Below are 22,871 nucleotides of genomic sequence, written 5' to 3' on the forward strand. Positions count from 1 at the left end.
AAAAAGAAAATCACAACTTTGCATAGGTGGTTTTAATTCGACAGTGACGATATGATTAATATACATCTATGTAACTAAAGTGATTTGGTCAAATGTAAAGGAGAAAAAAGTAAGTTACTTCCTTCAAAAATTACTTGAGTAAGAGTACAAGTACAGCCCACAGAGAGTAACCAGAAAAGTACTAGCTCTTCCAAAAATTAAAAGGGCATTAGTGGACCATTTTAAAACCCATGCCAAGTCTTGCATATGTGTGCCATTGTCAGGAGCTGTACCCACTGGATCACACAGGAACTAACTTAACCATTAATCTATGTTTGCCTATTGCTTGTCTCAAACAGAGTACTGGTCAAAAGTTTGGACACACCTACACATTCAAGTTTTTTTTAGAATAATAGTTTAGACATCAAAACTATGAAATAACACATTTGGAATCATGTAATAACCAAAAAAGTGTTAAACAAATCAAGCAATATTTTTTATTTGAGATTCTTCCAAGTAGCCACACTTTGCCTTGGCATTCTCTCAACCAGCTTTTATATTACTAGGCAAGTCAGTTAAGAACAAATCCTTATTTTCAATGACAGCCTAGGAACCACTAGGCTAACTGCCACCAGCTTCATGAGATATTCACCTGGAATGCATTTCAATTAACAGGTGTGCCTTTTTAAAAGTAAATTTGTGGAATTTCTTTCCTTCTTAATGCCTTTGAGCCAATCAGTTGTGTTATGACAAGGTAGGGGTGATATACAGAACATAGCCCTATTTGGTAAAAGACTAAGTCCATATTACGGCAAGAACAGCTCAAATAAGCAAAAAGAAATGACAGTCCATCATTACTTTAGGACATGAAGGTCAATCAACCCGGAAAATTTAAAGAAATTTGAACGTTTCTTCAAGTGCAGTCATAAAAACCGTCAAGCGCTATGATGAAACTGGCTCTTATGAGGACCGCCATAGGAAAGGAATTCCCAGAGTTACCTCTGCTGCAGAGGATAAGTTCATTAGAGTTACCAGCCTCAGAAATTGCAGCCCAAATAAATTCTTCACAGAGTTAAAGTAACAGACACATCTCAATATCAACTGTTCAGAGGAGACTATGGGAATCAGGCCTTCATTGTCAAATTGCTGCAAAGAAACCACTACTAAAGGACACCAATAATAAGAAGAGACTTGCTTGGGCCAAGAAACACGAGCAATGGAAATTAGATTGGTGGAAATCTGTAAGTTGGTCTGATGAATCCAAATTTGAGAATTTTGGTTCCGACCGCCGTGTATTCGAGAGATGCAGAGTAGGTGCAGAGCATGTGTGATTCCCACTGTGAAGCATGCAGGACGATGTGTGATGGTGTAGAGGTGCTTTGCTGGTGACATTGTCTGTGATTTATTTAGAATTCAAGGCACACTTAACCAGCATGGCTACCACAGCATTCTGCAGCGATACGCCATCCCATCTGGTTTGTGCTTAGCGGGACAATCTTTTTTTTTCAACATGACAATGACCCAACACACCTCCAGGCTGTGTAAGGGCTATTTGACCAATAAGGAGACTGAGGGAATGCTGCATCAGATGACCTGGCCTCCACAATCACCAGACCTCAACCCAATTGAGATGTTTTGGGTTGAGTTGGACTACAGAGTAAAGGAAAAGCAGCCAACAAGTGCTTAGCATATGTGGGAACTCCTTCAAGACTTTTAGAAAAGCAGTCCAGGTGAAGCTGGTGGAGAGAATGCTAAGAGTGTGCAAAGCTGTCATCAAGGCAAAGGGTGGCTACTTTGAAGAATCTAAAGTACTAAATATATTTTGATTTCTTTAACAGTTTTTTGGTTACTACATGATTCCATACATGTTTTTTCATAGTTTTATTCTACAATGTAGAAAATAGAAAAATAAAGAAAAACCCTTGAATGAGTAGGTATGTCCAATCTTTTGACTTGTATAATACTGTATCATAAAACAATTGATTAAAAAAACAGATTTTCCCTAATGAAAAATACACAAATATTGTCAATTTATTATAATCCACATAAGAATTCACACGAGATTTGCTGTAGCCTGCAGGTAGCCTACATAGGCTACTTATTTAACTGACGCCCGCTTAGGGCTGCACGATTAATTGAATTCATATTGAAATTGTGATGTTGACATGTGCAATATCCTTATTGCTGTAAATCTGCCATATTTTGAAATGCAGCATGAAATGTCAGTTTTTTTGCTACATGGGGCAACAAGTTGTTTGCATTCACATGCTTTGAACAAATTGAAAATGCCGATCGGCTAGTGGCAAACGAGATGTGTGAACCATAAACGTAAAGTACAGCTTTCATGCTCATAAACAAATTATAGTGTTCACAAAACATATACATTGCAATGGTCTTCTTCCTCCTCTGACGAGGAGTAGTAGGAAGGATCGGAGGACCAATGCGCAGCGTGGTACGTGTTCATGATTATTTTTAATAGAACACTGAAAAATACAAAATAACACCGTGAAATAACAAAAACCGAAACAGTTCCATGTGGAACACAAAGACACAGAAAAGTATCACCCACAAATCAAGGGTGAAAACAGGCTGCCTAAGTATGGTTCTCAATCAGGGACAACGATTGACAGCTGCCTCTGATTGAGAACCATACCAGGCCAAACACAGAAATACCAACTCATAGAAAAACAAACATAGACAACCCACTCAACTCATGCCCTGACCATACTAAAACAAAGACATAACAAAAGAACTAAGGTCAGAACGTGACATAAATAGCTTGTTTGTTTTTATAAAATACTGTATTTTTGTTGTTGCATTTAATTGTTGAAAATGCTGTCATCAAGGTAATTTCCTTAGACGTCAGCATGTGGGAGAAGTCGAAGCACAGGAATGATAGACCAGTTTCCCACTAGTAATTACAAGTTGGAGGGGGTTCAAGTGTATTTTTCCGAGTCGTATATGCTCGTATTTACGGATTTACCATATTTCATGAACGCAGCATTATAATTGACTTTGTTTGATACTTGAGTATGCTTCCCATACAACAAACCCTGACCCCTGTCAGTCAAGCAGTGAACTTGCTCAACCACTTGGCGTACATGGTCAATGCAACAGATGGAACAAGATGTTGGTGAAAACGATACTGCTTTCCACACTGCTTCTTAATCTAAATATCTATATTATTCTATTTGTTTGTGTATCTTACTCTCTGTAGAAAGCTACTTAGTTAGTATTTTCATAGCAAGTTGTGCCCAAAACGTTTGTGTTAACACTAATAATCGTTAGTTAACTGGCTAGCTAAATGAAGTGAGCCAGAGCAAATGTTAGCTTGGCTAGCTAAAATAGCCTAATACCAGTGCCTAGATCAGCATGTTGTTTGTGCAACGGCATGTTCTGAATAGGTGAAGCGTAAATGTTACATGAATCATAGACTGTAGAGAAAAATTTATTCAAATGTAATGAGGAATGAGGGTCCCCTGGAAAACACTGACCAACACTATGGTTCCTACCCTGTCACAACAACTCCTCCTAGGATTTTCCCAATATTTTCTTTTTCTTCCGTTGAGAGCCATGTCTCCTCTCTCTTTCTCAGGAAGTTCAAGTTGCAGTGACAGTGCATAGAGAGAAGTTTCTCAGGCTTTGCTGACTGGGTGCTGCATGGGGCGTGCGCCTGAAACATGCCAACCAAAGATCAGAGAGAGGGGGAGAACAGAGACAGAGAGGGGGAATTGGCCGTTTAAAGGTGAGGGGATTGGCAGCTACTTGACAGGGCATGTGATCAAGTGACAAATTTGTAAGAGTGTGAGCAGATGTGTGTAATTTAATTTGAAACAAAAATATGAAAGAGTACAGTTGTGGGCACTAGAAATTGAGGCTGTACAATTTCCTGGTTATCAGAATTGGTCCTGACTGGGGCCAGGAGACAGAGAGGACTGAGACAGGCACTGTCAGACGGAATGTTCTCCTAAAAAATGGAATGGGGACGCCGGAAGGAGAGAGACAAGAGAGAGAGAGAGAGAGAGACAGAAGAACAGAGGGAATGTGGGGGCTGGAAATAAGACAAGATGGAGGCATTAGTAGACAACTGGATAACGGGAATTAAAGAGATGAATGGATGGAAAGAGAGATTGAGTTAGGATGGAGAGATGCAGTCATAACAGAGGGAGCAGGAGGCCTGTAGTGGCAGGGTTTGCAGTTTGATCTATTTTTAATGCCTCTGAATGTGAATAAGCAAAAGGAATTCCTAATTACCATACTCGTGAATATGCAATTAGGATTCTTTAATTATCCAGCCGAGCACCAATCGCACCAGACAGCATAAACAAGCACACGCGCACACATGCACACACACACACACACACACACACACACACACACACACACACATGTTAACCCCCCACACACACACTCACCCATACATACCCACAGAAACAGATATACTCACACACACACGCACAAATGAACATACACGCGCACACAGACGGACAGACACATACACAGACACACACACACACACACAGACACATACACACACAAATACACACACATCCCAAGGAGAAGATGAGCAACAGATCAATCAACATTATAGCAGTCTAACAGTCCAGTCAGTCTAGCAGAATGCCTATTGATGATCCTGTGATAGACTTCATACAGTCGACAAACTAGAAGCATTCCCCAGACACCACTTACTCTGTCTGACTTCTACTGCTACTGTCTGTCTGTGGTTTGTTAGACAAGCTTTACATATGAATTATTGAACATTCAGCAAGCTAGATATTTTAGCAGATTTATAGCAAATATTGTAGAATCCTACTCAGGAATGTAGTGGTAGAAAGTAGGGTTGTCAAAATACTAGTATTGTGATATTACGCCATTGATTTTCAATGGCAAAAAGGCTCTGTGACAACATAAGACTCTTTGTTTCCAACATCAGGACTGTTTTCCTCAATAATTCAAGTCTGCTTCATGTTTTTTTGCTTGCCATGATACTTCTGGTATCATGACAACCCGAGTAGAAAAGTAGGCAAACACAGGGCAAAAAGTAAGAAACGCAAACGTGCAGATTTTGTGTGTTGACGCTGCTCATCACCTACAAAGGAGCAAAATGCAGTTTATGCTCTACACTGATCCTACTGAAACATTGGGGAGATATACACTGAGTGTACAAAACATTAGAAACATCTTCCTAATATTGAGTTGCACAGGGATGCTGCCCCATGTTGACTCCAATGCTTCCCACAGTTGTGGCAAGTTGGCTGGTGGACCATTCTTGATAAACACGGGAAACTGTTGAGCGTGAAAAACCAAGTAGCGTTGCAGCTCTTGACACACGCAAACAATGCCATTACACATAGTTTCATGAAATTAAAGCCATTGAGATCACAGTGGTGTCTGCAGGAAGTTTCTTCCACAGGCGCTTCCACTACTATCTCGGCTTCCCTCTTCCTCTGCCCTTTCACCGTTCACACAGATAGCTTCCATCCAGTCTCAAACTCTCACTGCCTCTGCCATTTCAATATTCACCCAATAGTTTTTCTACTCACTTCCCAAGCCCTTACTGGGTAGCTCACAATGGTCACAGTGTTACACAAACATTGAGTGTTTCATGTAAAATGTGTAAAACATTTGGGGAAAATTGAGCTGTTACGAATATTAGAATGGAAGAACAAAAGTGTGGTGGAAGTAATTGCACTTCATTAGCCGTAAACGTCCTCCCGCTTCCACTCACACTGTGACTAGAACCTGGACCTCTGTCTCATAAACACACGTGACCGCCCTCCTAAAACTTTCAGTTGCACCACTGAAAAGCTAGCAATTCGGCGACATGAGTGGACACATTTAAGGCTGAGAAGTGAGGTTAAAAATCCTCATCTGTTAGGACACATAGAAATGTGTTTTGTAACGTTGTTTGGTCCTCATTATTGTCTCCAAAAATAAAAAGATGACACTGACAGAGAGGGCTGCCTCGCTCCTAGTCTTTAGGACATTTTGCAGTATAGAGTTTAAAAAAAAATCTTCAGTGTTATAACATTCAGCTGGGAAGAACTATTGAATATCAGAGCGACGTCAACTTACCAGCACTACAACCAGGAATATGACTTTTCCGAAGCGGATGATTTATCCGAACCACCCAGGGCATTTGAACTGATTCCAGAGGCTGACCCAAAACAATGCCGCCAGAGAAGAGATAGACGGAGCGGTCTTCTGGTCAGACTTCAGAGGCACGCACATCACCCAACACTTCCGATTATATTACTCGCTAATGTCCAGTCTCTAGACAACAAGGTAGATGAAATTAGGGCAAGGGTTGCTTTCCATAGAGACATCAGGAATTGTAACATAAAAGGTTTCACAGAAACATGGCTCTCTCAGGATATGCTGTCGGAGTCGATACACCCACCTGGATTCTTTGTGCGTCGCGCCGACAAGAATAAACTTCTCTCCGGGAAGAAGACGGGCAGGGGTGTATGTTTCATGATTAACGACTCATGGTGTAATTGCAACAACATACAGGAACTCAAGTCCTTTTGTTCACCTGACCTAGAATTCCTCACAATCAAATGCAGACGGTAGTATCTCCCAAGGGAATTCTCCTCGGTTATTGTCACATCCGTGTACATCCCCCGAAACCACAACTTCACTGGAATTTATGCAAACTGAATTTTAATTTATGCAAACTGGATTTTAACAAAGCAAATTTGAGAACATCAGCATATTGACTGTAGCATATGCGCTGGAAAAACACTAGATCACTGGCCCTCCCCCGTCCACCTTTCTGCAAATCTGACCACGACTCCATTTTGCTACTCCATTCCTATAGGCAGAAACTCAAACCGGATGTACCCGTGCTAAGGACTATTCAACGCTGGTCTGACCAATCGGAATCCAAGCTTCAAGATTGTTTTGTAGACTGGGAATGTTCTGGGTAGTACCACAGAGAATAATATCGACATATATGCTGATTCGGTGAGGGAGTTTATAAGGAAGTGTATAGGAGATGTTGCACCTACTGTGACTATTAAAACCTACCCTAACCAGAAACCATGGATAGATGCCGGCATTGTGCGAACCACCACATTTAACAATGGAAAGGCGAATGGGAATATGGCCGAATACAAACAGAGTAGTTATTCTCCCTGCAAGACAATCAAACAAGTGAAAAGCAAGTATAGAGACAAAGTGGAATCGCAATTCAATGGCTCAGACACAAGACGTATGTGGCAGGGACTACAGACTCACGGACTACAAAAGGAAAACCAGCCACATCAAGGACACCGACGTCTTGCTTCCAGAAAAACTAAACACCTTCTTTGAACGCTTTGAGGACAATACAGTGGCACCGATGCGGCCCGCTACCAAGGACTTTGGGCTCTCCTTCGCCATGGCTGACGTGAGTAAGACATTTAAACGTGTTAACCCTCACAAGGCTGCCGGCCCAGACGGCATCCCTAGCCGCGTCCTCAGAGCATGAGCAGACCAGCTGGCAGGTGTGTTTACAGATATATTCAATCTCTCCCTATCCCAGTCTGCTGTCCCCACATGCTTCAAGATGGCCACCATTGTTCCTGTACTCAAGAAGGCAACGGTAACTGAACTTAATGACTATCACCCCGTAGCACTCACTTCTGTCATCATGAAGTGCTTTGAGAGACTAGTCAAGGATAATATCACCTCCACCTTACCTGTCACCCTAGACCCACTTCAATGTGCTTACCGCCCCAATTTTTTTATTTTATTTTTTTATTTCACCTTTATTTAACCAGGTAGGCAAGTTGAGAACATGTTCTCATTTACAATTGTGACCTGGCCAAGATAAAGCAAAGCAGTTCAACACATACAACGACACAGAGTTACACATGGAGTAAAACAAACATACAGTCAATAATACAGTATAAACAAGTCTATATACGATGTGAGCAAATGAGGTGAGATAAGGGAGGTAAAGGCAAAAAAAGGCCATGGTGGCAAAGTAAATACAATATAGCAAGTAAAACACTGGAATGGTAGATTTGCAGTGGAAGAATGTGCAAAGTAGAAATACAAATAAGGGTGTGCAAAGGAGCAAAATAAATAAATAAATAAAATAAACACAGTAGGGAAAGAGGTAGTTGTTTGGGCTAAATTACAGGTGGGCTATGTACAGGTGCAGTAATCTGTGAGCTGCTCTGACAGTTGGTGCTTAAAGCTAGTGAGGGAGATAAGTGTTTCCAGTTTCAGAGATTTTTGTAGTTCGTTCCAGTCATTGGCAGCAGAGTACTGGAAGGAGAGGCGGCCAAAGAAATAATTGGTTTTGGGGGTGACCAGAGAGATATACCTGCTGGAGCGCGTGCTACAGGTGGGTGATGCTATCGTGACCAGCGAACTGAGATAAGGGGGAACTTTACCTAGCAGGGTCTTGTAGATGACATGGAGCCAGTGGGTTTGGCGACGAGTATGAAGCGAGGGCCAGCCAACGCGAGCGTACAGGTCGCAATGGTGGGTAGTATATGGGGCTTTGGTGACAAAACGGATTGCACTGTGATAAACTGCATCCAATTTGTTGAGTAGGGTATTGGAGGCTATTTTGTAAATGACGAAGTCGAGGATTGGTAGGATGGTCAGTTTTACAAGGGTATGTTTGGCAGCATGAGTGAAGGATGCTTTGTTGCAAAATAGGAAGCCAATTCTAGATTTAACTTTGGATTGGAGATGTTTGATGTGGGTCTGGAAGGAGAGTTTACAGTCTAACTAGACACCTAGGTACAGTGCCTTGCGAAAGTATTCGGCCCCCTTGAACTTTGCGACCTTTTGCCACATTTCAGGCTTCAAACATAAAGATATAAAAATGTATTTTTTGTGAAGAATCAACAACAAGTGGGACACAATCATGAAGTGGAACGACATTTATTGGATATTCCAAACTTTTTTAACAAATCAAAAACTGAAAAATTGGGCGTGCAAAATTATTCAGCCCCTTTACTTTCAGTGCAGCAAACTCTCTCCAGAAGTTCAGTGAGGATCTCTGAATGATCCAATGTTGACCTAAATGACTAATGATGATAAATACAATCCACCTGTGTGTAATCAAGTCTCCGTATAAATGCATCTGCACTGTGATAGTCTCAGAGGTCCGTTAAAAGCGCAGAGAGCATCATGAAGAACAAGGAACACACCAGGCAGGTCCGAGATACTGTTGTGAAGAAGTTTAAAGCCGGATTTGGATACAAAAAGATTTCCCAAGCTTTAAACATCCCAAGGAGCACTGTGCAAGCGATAATATTGAAATGGAAGGAGTATCAGACCACTGCAAATCTACCAAGACCTGGCCGTCCCTCTAAACTTTCAGCTCATACAAGGAGAAGACTGATCAGAGATGCAGCCAAGAGGCCCATGATCACTCTGGATGAACTGCAGAGATCTACAGCTGAGGTGGGAGACTCTGTCCATAGGACAACAATCAGTCGTATATTGCACAAATCTGGCCTTTATGGAAGAGTGGCAAGAAGAAAGCTATTTCTTAAAGATATCCATAAAAAGTGTCGTTTAAAGATTGCCACAAGCCACCTGGGAGACACACCAAACATGTGGAAGAAGGTGCTCTGGTCAGATGAAACCAAAATTGAACTTTTTGGCAACAATGCAAAACGTTATGTTTGGCGTAAAAGCAACACAGCTCATCACCCTGAACACACCATCCCCACTGTCAAACATGGTGGTGGCAGCATCATGGTTTGGGCCTGCTTTTCTTCAGCAGGGACAGGGAAGATGGTTAAAATTGATGGGAAGATGGATGGAGCCAAATACAGGACCATTCTGGAAGAAAACCTGATGGAGTCTGCAAAAGACCTGAGACTGGGACGGAGATTTGTCGTCCAACAAGACAATGATCCAAAACATAAAGCAAAATCTACAATGGAATGGTTCAAAAATAAACATATCCAGGTGTTAGAATGGCCAAGTCAAAGTCCAGACCTGAATCCAATCGAGAATCTGTGGAAAGAACTGAAAACTGCTGTTCACAAATGCTCTCCATCCAACCTCACTGAGCTCGAGCTGTTTTGCAAGGAGGAATGGGAAAAAATGTCAGTCTCTCGATGTGCAAAACTGATAGAGACATACCCCAAGCGACTTACAGCTGTAATCGCAGCAAAAGGTGGCGCTACAAAGTATTAACTTAAGGGGGCTGAATAATTTTGCACGCCCAATTTTTCAGTTTTTGATTTGTTAAAAAAGTTTGAAATATCCAATAAATGTCGTTCCACTTCATGATTGTGTCCACTTGTTGTTGATTCCTCACAAAAAAATACAGTTTTATTTCTTTATGTTTGAAGCCTGAAATGTGGCAAAAGGTCGCAAAGTTCAAGGGGGCCGAATACTTTCGCAAGGCACTGTATATGGCAGCTAGAAATCAATATGGGATGTTCTTCAGAGATACAGCAGATGGGAGGGGTTGAGGCTGCAACTAAAAACAAACAATGCATGACTCATGTAAAATATACTGTCCATGAAATGTACATAGTATGTACAGTTGAAGTCAGAAGTTTACATACACTCAGGTTGGAGTCATAAAAACTCGTTTTTCAACCACTCCACAAATTTCTTGTTAACAAACTATAGTTTTGGCAAGTCGGTTAAAAACATCTACTTTGTGCATGACACAAGTCATTTTTCCAACAATTGTTTACAGACAGATTATTTCACTTATAATTCACTGTATCACAATTCCAGTGGGTCAGAAGTTTACATACACTAAGTTGACTGTGCCTTTAAACAGCTTGTAAAATTCCAGAAGATGATGTCATGGCTTTAGAAGCATCTGATAGGCTAATTGACATCATTTGAGTTAATTGGAGGTGTACCCATGGATGTATATCACGGCCTACCTTCAACGCAGTGCCTCTTTGCTTGACATCATGAGAAAATAAAAAGAAATCAGCGAAGACCTCAGAAAAAACATTGTCTGGTTCATCCTTGGGAGCAATTTCCAAATGCCTGAAGGTACCATGTTCATCAGTACAAACAATAGTACGCAAGTATAAACACCATGGGACATACAGCCGTCATACCGGTCAGGAAGGAAATGGGTTCTGTCTCCTAGAAATGTACTTCGGTGCGAAAAGTGCGAATCAATCCCAGAACAACAGCAAAGGACCTTGTGAAGATGCTGGAGGAAACCGGTACCAAAGTATCTATATCCACAGTAAAAATAGTCCTATATCGACAACCTGAAAGGCCGCTCAGCAAGGAAGAAGCCACTGCTCCAAAACCAACATTAAAAAAAGCCAGACTACGGTTTGTACTTTTTGGAGAAATGTCCTCCTGTAGAACATTTGTGGGCAGAAATGAAAAGCGTGTGTGAGCAAGGAGGCCTATACTCCTGACTCAATTATACCAGCTCTGTCAGCAGGAATGGGCCAAAATTCACCCAACTTATTGTGGGAAGCTTGCAGAAGGCTATCCGAAACATCTGACCCAAGTTAAACATTTTAATGGCAATGCTACCACATACTAATTGAGTGTATGTAAACTTCTGACCCACTGGGAATATGATGAAAGAAATAAAAGCTGAAATCATTCTACTATCTACTATTATTCTGACATTTCACATTCTTAAAATAAAGTGGTGATCCTAACTGACCTAAACAGGGACTTTTTACAGGGACTTTTTACTAGGATTAAATGTCAGGAATTGGGAAAAACTGAGTTTGAATGTATTTGGCTAAGGTGTATGTAAACTTCCGACTTCAACTGTATATGCTGGAAGTGGAAGCCTAAGTATTATTGTCGATTAGTTTATTCCAATTAGGGGAGGGGTGGCAGGGTTAGGGTAAAATATATTGAATTAGTTTACTCCAATTATGGGAGTGATGTTAGGGGAAAATTATAAAACAAATATTTGAAATAATATATAATTACAGAAATATATGGGGGATTGGAATTGATGCAGACAATTACACTGATAGAAGCCACATGCTATCTGCAATATTAAAGCTGACGTACCCCCTCAAAATAACAATACATTTGGTCACAGAATTAAGGTAATATCTCCCTCAGCTTTATTATGTTACCAAACTTTGTATCTGCACTGTTCTTCCTGTAAATGCATTTTGTAAAATGTTATGTGGAAATTGTTAAAAGCAGTCCTTGTGCATACATTTTTAAATCAATAGTGTTTGTCTGGTGTATATGTTAAAGTGAAAAATATGAGTCTCAGTGTAATTCCGTTATCATGGAATTGCCCTTCACTACTTTTGACCGGAGCCATATGGGCCGGAACTATTTGGGACGCAGTCATAGAGAGGAAGCTGGCTGTTTTACCATCTTCCACTCCCCTCATCTTGGCTGTCCTTAATTTAAAGTTAATTGCTGCCTGGCATAGAGTGTGTTTGGGGATATTGGTTTTGTCTCTTTTCTCAATCTGTCTTCATTAGCTTTAATTACCAAACAGGAGATTCAATTTAAACTCAGATGGAGAGATGAGAAAGTTTGGACAGAGAGAAAGATAAACAGAGAGAAACAGTGTGGGGAAAGGGGGGAGAGAGCAAGAAAAAGAGCTGCTCCCAATGACTTTTTTCTATCTGAGACATGATTAAAGACAAGCTGAGACACATCTGAGAGAGAACACACACACACAAACACACAACTGAGTGAGCACACGCACACACAGGGTTCGGTAGGTTACCTTCAAAATGTAATAATTTACAGTTACTAGTTACCTGTCCACAATTGTAATGAGTAACATAACTTTGGATTAGCCAAACTCAGTAATGTAATATCATTACATTAAATAATCTACAAAATTAGAGAATTGTATTATCTACCAGTTGGTGCTGTAACACATAGATTTCTTTCTTTCAAGAAATTATATCTGAAAGGTACACCTTATTTAAAGGGGTGGTTTAAGATGAATGTACAGAATTGAATAAACCCCATTGAATAAAAACTCCACGAGGAAAATTGATTGGCCAGCAAGTGGGAGGGTTTTCAGCAGTTTAATGAAATGCATTCAGAGCACACAAGGTAGCCACACCTGCAGAGTGCTTTACACAACTGAATAAGTTAAGTCTGAATACCAAATATTGAGAAGTGTGTAGGAAAGACATGCAAAGGAAAGGCATAAATTCCTAAATCGGGATTGGGCTCTAAATGTGTATGTTGTTAGTATGCGCTGCATGTGAGCCTGGAACCCAGACCAGAGTGAGAATTACGGGGGCCCAGGAGGGTCACAGAGTCCCTGAATGAGACATGAGTACCCCTAAATGCAACAAAGTACAACTATTGTGGAGTCTCTAAATAATGCAAATCTCACCATTCTCCGATCTGTTTAAAATTGTATTTTTACTACTACAGTGGTAAATATTAAAATAAACTAACACCCCCACCTCTGTCTTATGGTTTAAAAACAAAGACACCAATGTGGCTGCACTTCTTAGCCTAGGACCGTCCAGTATCTCAGCCCCTTTTCTGGTTTTCCAACTTTCTACAAAAAATGTCCTTTTGTTAGCAAGACAAATCAATTAATTCAGGTTGAAGAGAGAGTGAAGAGTAGTGGTTTGCGCTGCGCTCCCACCTGCACTTGCAGCTTTTCATACTGCAACTGCCCGCACCAGCTGGCTTTCTGTTTGACTTCCACCCACTACCGCAAGAACGGGTCTTGAACCCAACCGCAAACTCAAAATGTTATTTTAGGCGTATGTGATGCAGCTCACTTGCCAGCCATGGTCGAATAAATGTTGTGTCCTACAGGCAATATCAAAATGCACAAAAATTACATTTTTACACTTAAGTAATTTAGCAGAGCAACTTAAAGTAAGTAGTGAGTGCATACATTTGCATTCTTACTGGTTCCCGTAAGAATCGAGCCCACAATCCTGGTGTTGCAAGTGGCATGCTCTACAAACTGAACCATATAAAACATTGGTTAGATTACCAGAGATTCTCATGTAGTCCACTGTATTAGTTTATTGGTATTACTGGGCTATTTCAGCTAATAGGCTAGACATAGTTTGCAGAGAGCAGAGTTGGAGAGAGTTCGCAATTGTACTTTCTCTTGAGCTATGTTTAGCATATTATCTTATAGGAGCAGGACTTTTTTGAGTCAAATATGAGTGATCAATACTTATTTCTAGGCAATGTAGTAAACTATAGCCTAATCATATTTAGGAAGTCAATTTCCTTGGAACGATAACTGCCACGTGCTTCTCCGCCTATGCATGTGGCTATAGTCTGAGCCGACTCTATTTAATTGAGACCATACGTGCAACTGATCTCTCACACCTAAGAGAGGTAAGGCTACAGAACTTGTAGCAGCAAGAATGATGAGAGTGGACACTTGCACTTTCTAATTGAGCCTACCTTTTAGGAGCGGGACGATTTGTAGGCAGTGACAAATAAATGGGTAATCAATATTTATTGAAAAGGAAAATGCGCAACACTTGCACACAATGGTATGCATGCATTGTGACTTTTCTTTGGCTGCGTGCCCTTCACTTATTTCCATTATTAATTTGTATAGAAACTGTAGTAAACTATATAGCCTATTCATATAATCATAATCCTTGGAAAAATTACTGCCACGTGATTCTCCGCTCATGCATAGGCAGCCTACTCTATTTCATTGAGACCACTTATATACTGTAGGCGCACTTAATCTCTCATGCCCAGCTAGGAGGGGAATTTGTGTGTGAATAATGACACAAAGAGGTGCTTTTAATACAATCAACAAAGTGGTGCTTTTAATATGAGGTAGGCAAACGCATACAAAGCAGAAAGATGACCGTTTCCAAATCATCTGTGAAAAAAATCCCAAATTGTCTGATCTGCCCGCAGAATGAAAAATGCCAACAGCACTGCTATGATCTCTGTAGGACCTAAAGCGGGAATTCATCCCTCTAGTGGAGACCAAATGACAATCATGACACTTTTTGGTGTTTTGTTAAGGATATCTCTTTATTGAATTTATCTATTGGCACGAGTGCACAGTGTACTGTTTGAATGCTAGAATTATTTTGGAGTGGATCAACCAGCCAGGTCACCCATGATACAAGTCAGTACTCGAAGTCCATCCATGTCTGAGGATGTCGGGAAATGATGTGGAAACCGGACACTATGGGCAACAGTGAGCGCTGTTACCTTCAAGTAGCTTTCGGTTTTTCTAGGGTGTTGTGGACAGGGAGGGCCAAAAGCATTTGCCTCTGATTCCAAAGGTTGCAAGTTCGAATTCAGCCACATGAAATTGCTTTGGAGATTTTTGTTTTAAACCTTTGCAAAACCTTAACCCTTACCTTAACCATTATGAGTTAATGCCTAACCGTAAAATTTCGGAGTTAATGCCTAAGCTTAACCTTTAAACACTTTGAAATATGACATTTGCAACAACTTCCAAATTTGATGTTTGAGAAACATGGATCAAACATGCACAGTTAGCCTACTTTTTGAAGAGATTTGTTTGACTATAAGATGAAGACATCATGACTAGTTGTGTTAATACCAAATTAAAAGGTCATTTAAAAAATACAGTTCATTTACATCTTTACAATTAGACCCATAAAAAATGCACATAGGAGGTCCTGTGAATAATGGTATTTTTTTATTTTGCAAATGTCACAGTGTAATTTGCACTCTGGCCCAGACTAGAACTTTCACTATAATGTATGAAGAGAGGACAGCTATAGGAAGGACACCTTGCTGGATGAAACAGCAACATATCTGAAGATCAGAAGGTAAGAGAAAGTGACAGCTGTCATTACTGTCCTGATCAGGTCAGGTTACAGGAGACCACAACCCTACAGATTATCTCTCAACCCCAACAGAGGAGGAGAGATCTAGGGGTCTGAAGATGTGGGGGTTTTATGACCCCTCACGCCCCTGGTAAATCTCAGGCCACAGACAAATTACTTTGTCCTGTTGCTATGGAGAACCAGCCTCAGAAAATTACACATGAACTAAAGGGACTTTGGAACAATGATTTTCGTCAGCCACAATGGTGGTCATGACGATAGATGGTATATGAAAATGTATGTCATTTTTGTTTTGTTATTAAAGGTTAATAGATTACGTTATTATGAAAACGTAACGTTAAGAGTTTTCCTAGTAGATGTTTGATGTTTATACATTGTACGTTGTGTGGAAAATGTCCAAATCAAAGGGAATGTTTTGGTAAAGATGAAATGTTAAGTTAGTTGTCTAAAATCAGATTTGAGAAAAACCTAGACCTTGCTCTTAACTGGGTACGCCCAGAGAATTGCCCTAAAGGCGGTTACGCCCACTTCTGACCCAAGGTTATAAAACCTGAGAGTAAAGAATTTCCAAGGAAGACTACGTGACCCAAGCTGCAGCCAAGTTCTAAAAAGTCAACGAACCCAGAACGCAACACAAGTTTGAAGACAAAGAAATATTTTCCTACCCAAGCTAGGGATGAGTAGCTGTGTCTAAGCAGGTGAATTGAAGCCGAACCCCCTTAGCATCCAATCCCATTCCTATGCTGTGAGCTCTGAGCTACAGAGCTGTCTGTCCTCAGAAGACCCCTTCCATAGCAAGGGTGAGGGAACAGACTCCTAAGCCAAAAGGACACTGACATCGTGGGGACGACCAGAAAGGCGTGCCACAGAAGTGCATCATCGAGCAGCCTGAACGGTCCACGCGGAGGATCCACAGATAACTTCCCCACGTAATTACATCATTATAATCTGACCCATAAGAGCGGCAGTATGGGGCAAGGCTAGGGTTAGAATAGCATAGCTGACAAATTCACCCAAATGTATATTTCTCTCGTGTACTTTCTTTTTTCTCTCTCTCTCTTTGAAATCCCCATTTTGGGTACCACGCGCCATAGTGCGTTGGCCCATTATACTATGTTGTAATCAATAACCTATAATGTGTTTTGTCTATGTGTATCTTTTATCATCATTTTAGATTTTTTTGTAAATAAATATTCAACTAAGATTGGTGTGGTACGAACTCATTGGTGAGACCGGACTATACGACGTTCAGAACGAGATGGTAGTGGTAACTGGTTAATTAGCGGCTGTTGTAAAATCTATATATATTATATAATATATATATAATATTCTGATATTCTTTGAGTTCATTTGGGAAATAGAAACTCAATACAAACTAGTTTTCCCATGGTGCCCCAGGTTAATGAGTTAATAATTGCTTGATTCAGTTAATCACGCAATTAGAAACTTTAATCATTCGATGAGCAACAGTCGTCACATTAACTAATACAACGTCACGACACAGTTTATAGAAGGTGAGCTTGTGGTTCACTTCAATGGTTCAATGGTTCTTTGCTCTCTGTCAAAGTGACAACACGTCTGCATGTTTTCTATTTTTCTATGCATACATTCTGTGGATCAGATCTGTTTTGAAAATATGGTAAGGGAGAGAGGAGGGAAAAATATGGATGGAGGGTAGAGGTTTCTTGTTTGTTGGTAGTTCTGGATCTGCGAATAGGGTGCTGCTGGCTCTCATGGCTAAATCATCTACGACTAGCCACCACCATCACAATGCAACTCTCTCTCTCTCTTGCAGTGCATGCTGGGCGTTTTTTGGAGATTGAGTGTTTGGTGTGGAGGGCTCTGTCCTAACTTATTTTCTTGATTCTTTCCTTCTTTTCTTTCAATTTTTATTTTCTATGGTGGAGGGTTAATGTACTGTTTTAGTGGTACCCACTGTTTTTTTTTCAAAGTTAGGGAGGAAGAGGACAGAGTTTCCTGGGGTTTGGAAGATGTGGTGTGCGCGATGGCTTCGCAGCCTAGCGTGGAGGAGATGCTGTCGGCATGGATTCAGGTGTGTTCCTAAGAATGGAATTAAGGTGGAGGAGGTTCAACTCGCTGTCGGCGAACAAGTAGGAGCTGAATGAACAAAGCTGTAGTTGTGTTCATGAAAAGAGCATATTTGATGTGTAGGCTTATTACTAGTGGAATATTTGTACGGGGTGTGTTGGTGCCAATTTCTCCTCTTTCTACCCCCTCGACCAGGGTGGTAGTTGCAAATTTGCCACTGTTTATTAGAGACGATCTGAGTCGTTTTGGTAAGTTTGCTAGTAGGTTTCGTATACTGTCTGCAGGTTTTTAGTCAGATGCCGTCAAACAAGTTGTTTCGTTCCAGAGGCAAGTGTTCATGTTTCTGACTAACAATGAGCAACAGATACATGTGCATTTTAAAGTGAGGCATGCGGAGGAGCTCTAGGCAGGATTTGCCAGCACAGATAGTCTACAGTGCTTTGAGCATCCGGATTTGGGGCATAAGAGCTTTGCGTGCCTACATAAAGGCCACAGACCAGGTGAGGGTACAAGTGCCAGTTGAGGACATCGAGGTCAAAGTGCAGGGGGCCATGAGACGCAGGCAGCTGAGTCTGGGCCTAGTAAGGCAACAGATGGTGGGGTAGATGAGGCTGGGTCTAGTCATGCTATGGATGGCGGTGTAGATTAGGCTGGGACTAGTCATGCTTGAGATGGTGGTGTAGATGAGGCTGTGTCTACTCAGGCTACAGATGGTGGTGTAGATGAGGCTGGGCAAAGTCAGGTTATGCTAGAGGATGAAGAGAGGATAGTGAGGAAGGGTAAGCGACTAAGGGGGGTGGAGGACGGTGTCATGCAGAAGAAGAAAAAGTGGGAGAAGAAAGGAGTCGGGAGGGGAGAGGCTGGTGTTGTCAAAGTCATTAAGAAAACTTTGCCTGGTGCTGGGGGGAGGCCCCGACTAGAGAGAAAGAGCAGTTGGTCAGGATGGGAGATGGAGATGAGGAAGAGGAAGGTGAGGAAGAGGACGATGAGGAGGATTTATTTTCAGACTCCTCCTCAATAGGTCCAAAGCTGACAGCCAGTCAGGCAGAGGGGTCAAAGTATAAGGTGAGGGAACAGTCAAGGTTCATGAATGAGACTAACGGGAAAAAGTTCATCTTGAGGCTTTTTTTTTTGCGATCCAGTAAAGTTTGTAAGATCAATAAAACACGCTATGAAAAATGAGGGGTATGGTGTTCTCTCACCCAGGAAACAGTTGGTGAAGTGGGTCACAACAGTGCGTAAAGGTCTACCTTCAGATGTTGTTTAGATTAATAGTTTATTTCTGGCACTGGTGCTTTTTGAGCTTTGCTATTGGTCTCTTACCTTGATGGCTTTTCTCCGACTTATGGAGACTCTTCGGGTAGGCTCGCCTAATAATATAAACGGCGCCAGAGATACGGGAAAGAGGAATGTGTTGGGTGAATATGTAAAACAAAAAAAGTACAGGTGTTGTTTCTGCAGGAGATGCATATTGATTTGGTGAATGAAGTCGATTGGGTACTGGTGGAAGTGTGCTGAGCCATGGGACAAATGTTAATGCAGAGGTGGAAGTCATTTTTGTACCTGGTCTGTCTGTACAAATTTGCTCCTCAAAGCGGATGTGTAGGGGTAGACTGCTTGTAGTAAAAGTAGAAATTAACAGCGGTTTTGTCTTTATAATTGTGTATGCGCCATACACAGGGAGAGAGAGGGGACCTCTATTTGGGTGTTTTAGACAGGAACTCTCACAGGTAGCGCCTGAGGAGATGCTGGTGGTCGGCGGGGACTTGAACTGCACAATGGATTTTTACGAAAGACAGAAATGGGGAGGAGCCTCATTCAGGCTCAGTGGGTGTGTTAAAGGACATCATTAAGCAGTTTGACCTAGTGGATGTTTGGATTTAATGCTGATCAACTGCCTTGCACAAAGTATCTAAATACAATACCACACATGACTCTTAAAGGATTTCATTTAAATGTTAATTGTATTTTTTGATCACAGAAATAATGAGAAATATGGAAAAATAAATAATGAATTGTTATATAAGAAAATAATGAAATTATATAAAGCAGCCGGTATAATCATCTGCCAGAGAGTAGCCCCAATCGGCACGAACCCCAAGTATTACATTTGGGCCAGATAACTCACACCGGAATTGGGCCGAGCTCAATCCCCGCATCCTAGCCATAAGTAATACTGCCGAAGTCTGCCCAGACTTGGGCCACATGACGTCAGCCGAAGTGCCCCGACTCTCTCAGCCGGAATCGTGCTATCGTGCTATCGTGCTATCGAGAGAGAGAGAGAGAGAGAGAGAGAGAGAGAGAGATGCATGAAAAGTGAATTACGTTCCACTTACCCGCGCTTAACTCTGGTCGGAACCGGGCCCATAGGGAACAGGGTGCATTTGGGACGCAGACAGAATACAGTACAGTCTGCTAGGCTGAGAAAAGTACTCAGTGGATTGCAATGAAAGCATTGAAAGCATTGAGGAAACACCATACATCTGGTGTTATATAAACTTTCATCCATGATTAGAGCTATTGCCACAAGCTCGTAATCATTCAAAGACTGAAGAGGAAATTTAAGAATGAAAATCGAACAGAAGCACTTTTGTTATTGACCAAATACTTATTTTCCACCATAATTTGCAAATAAATTAAATTAAATTCATTAAAAATGTGATTTTCTGGAAAATAAATTCTCATTTTGTCTGTCATAGTTGAAGTGTACCTATGATGAAAATTACATGCCTCTCTCATCTTTTTAAGTGGGAGAACTTGCACAATTGGTGGCTGACCAAATACTTTTTTGCCCCACTGTATTAAGGTCGCTACACCATTCAATATGGTACACCACATGACCAAAAGTATGTGGACACCTGCTCGTCGAACATCTCATTCCAAAATCATGGGCATTAATATGGAGTTGGTACCCCCCTTTGCTGCTATAACAGTCTCCACTCTTCTGGGAAGGCTTTCCACTAGATGTTGGAACATTGCTGCGGGGACTTGCTTCCATTCAGCCACAAGAGCATTAGTGAGGTCGGGCACTGATGTTGGGCGATTAGGCCTGTCTCCCAGTCTGTGTTCCAATTTATCCTAAAGGTGTTCGATAGGCTTGTAGGTAGCGTTCCCCTGGCATCCGTCAAACCCAGATCCGTCCGTTAGACTTCCAGATGTGTGGCTGAAATAGCCGAATCCACTAATTTCATACTTTTGTATATATATTGTATATTGTCCTACTCCTCTCTCCACTCTCTTTCAGAGCACATCAACAGAGAAAATACTGCAGTCACTACTTTGATAACGGCTCCTGACGCCGTATTGATCACTCACAACACATCTTCCCTCATCTATGGCCCTACAGTGTAGTACCATATGTGTCACCCCGCCGTTTCATGAGCAGTCGTTAAAGAAAGAGAGGGTGTGTGTGTGTGTGTGTATGTGTTTAACTACTTTTGTTCAGTGTTTTATATGGGTAAGATCATACACACGCACGCTACACACATAGATATACACACACACACACACTCACACATGCACACCTACACACACCTGAACACACACACGACTGCTCAGAGCAAACATTGGAGTGGGGAGTAAATCATATTGATATCATATTGATCATTGGAGTAAATCAATATGATGATTGTGATCATGGGTTTTAATAGATCATACTAATGTCTATTCACGTGTCATATGAGCAGAGCAGAGATGGATTCTTGACATGCTTATACAGTAGTGTGCTGTCAATCATACGTGTGTTTGTGTGTGTGTGTGTGTGCACGTTTGTAGCAACACACGTGCCCCGCCCACCTGAGTATCTCCCCAGCAAACCAAAACTGGTTCTGCGAATGTTCCCGCGAATGTTCCCAGAACATTTGTTAGGTTGAGGCACATGTTCTCATAACACAACAATTGTCGTGCTGATGATTATAGAATATTTTAATAAAACATTTGCTTGATGTCGCAAGTTCCTAGAACACATTTATTAACTTGTTCTTTAAAGATTACCATAATTTTTCATTAAGTTGTGCAAACAGTCTGGTGGGAACATTGTGGGAACATTTTAAAATATATGTGCCCAAAACACAAAAACTGTCCAGTTGTGTGGATGATTCTACAATGTTTCTTTTAGGGTGCAAAAAATATTCACCTAATGCTAGAAGAATTTTCCCAGAACACATTTCCTCTGTACTTTAAAGTTTCCCAGAATGTTTCATTAGGTTGTGGGAACAGTCTGGTGGGAATATTGTGGGGACATTACAAAATATATGTTCCCAAAACACAAAAACTGTCCAGTTGTGCGGATGATTCTACAATATTTATTTTTCTTTATTTTTTCTTTTAGGGTGCAAAAAACATTAACCTGTCACGACTTCTACCGAAGTCGATGCCTCTCCTTGTTCGGGCGGTGTTTGGATGCGTCCGAGGCTGGGATAGGAGCCGTGCTCTCTCAGTGCTCTGCCACGCCACCGAAGCTCCGCCCCTGTGCCTTCTTCTCGAGGAAGCTCAGCCCGACGGAGCGAAACTATGACGTGGGGAACCGGGAGCTGTTGGCTGTCGTAAAAGGCTCTGAAGGCGTGGAGACATTGGCTTGAGGGGGCTAAACACACTTTTCTCATCTGGACTGACCACCGCAATCTGGAATACATCCGGGCGGCGAGGAGACTGAACCCTCGCCAGGCAAGGTGGGCCATGTTTTTCACCCGTTTTGTGTTCACCCTTTCTTACAGACCAGGCTCCCAGAATGTGAAGGTAGACGCACTGTCCCGTCTGTATGACACAGAGGAGTGGCCCATGGATCCCACCCCCATTCTCCTGGCCTCCTGCCTGGTGGTGCTGGTAGTGTGGGAGCTGGAAGTGGACTTTGAGCAGGAGTTGCGTGCAGAGCCTGCTCCACTCCAGTGTCCCACTGGGCATCTGTATGTTCCGTCTGCTGTCCGTGACCGGTTGATCTATTGGGCCCACACGTCACCCTCCTCTGGTCATCCAGGCATTAGTTGGACGGTGCCTTGTCTGACTGGGAAGTACTGGTGGCCCACTTTGGCTAAGGACATGAGGGTTTATGTTTCCTCCTGCTCGGTGTGCGCCCAGTGTAAGGCTCCTAGGCACCTGCCCAGTGGTAAGCTACACCCCTTA

General features: G+C 41.7%; 1 protein-coding gene across 1 annotated transcript in view; it reads right to left on the bottom strand.

The window, feature by feature from the left end:
* Window positions 1-22,871, bottom strand: part of brsk2a (BR serine/threonine kinase 2a) — a 512,190-nt gene that overhangs the window by 268,378 nt on the left and 220,941 nt on the right. The window lies entirely within an intron of this gene.

This window comes from Oncorhynchus tshawytscha, linkage group LG19 (assembly GCF_018296145.1).
Source record: "Oncorhynchus tshawytscha isolate Ot180627B linkage group LG19, Otsh_v2.0, whole genome shotgun sequence".
NCBI classification, from domain to species: Eukaryota; Metazoa; Chordata; class Actinopteri; order Salmoniformes; family Salmonidae; genus Oncorhynchus; species Oncorhynchus tshawytscha.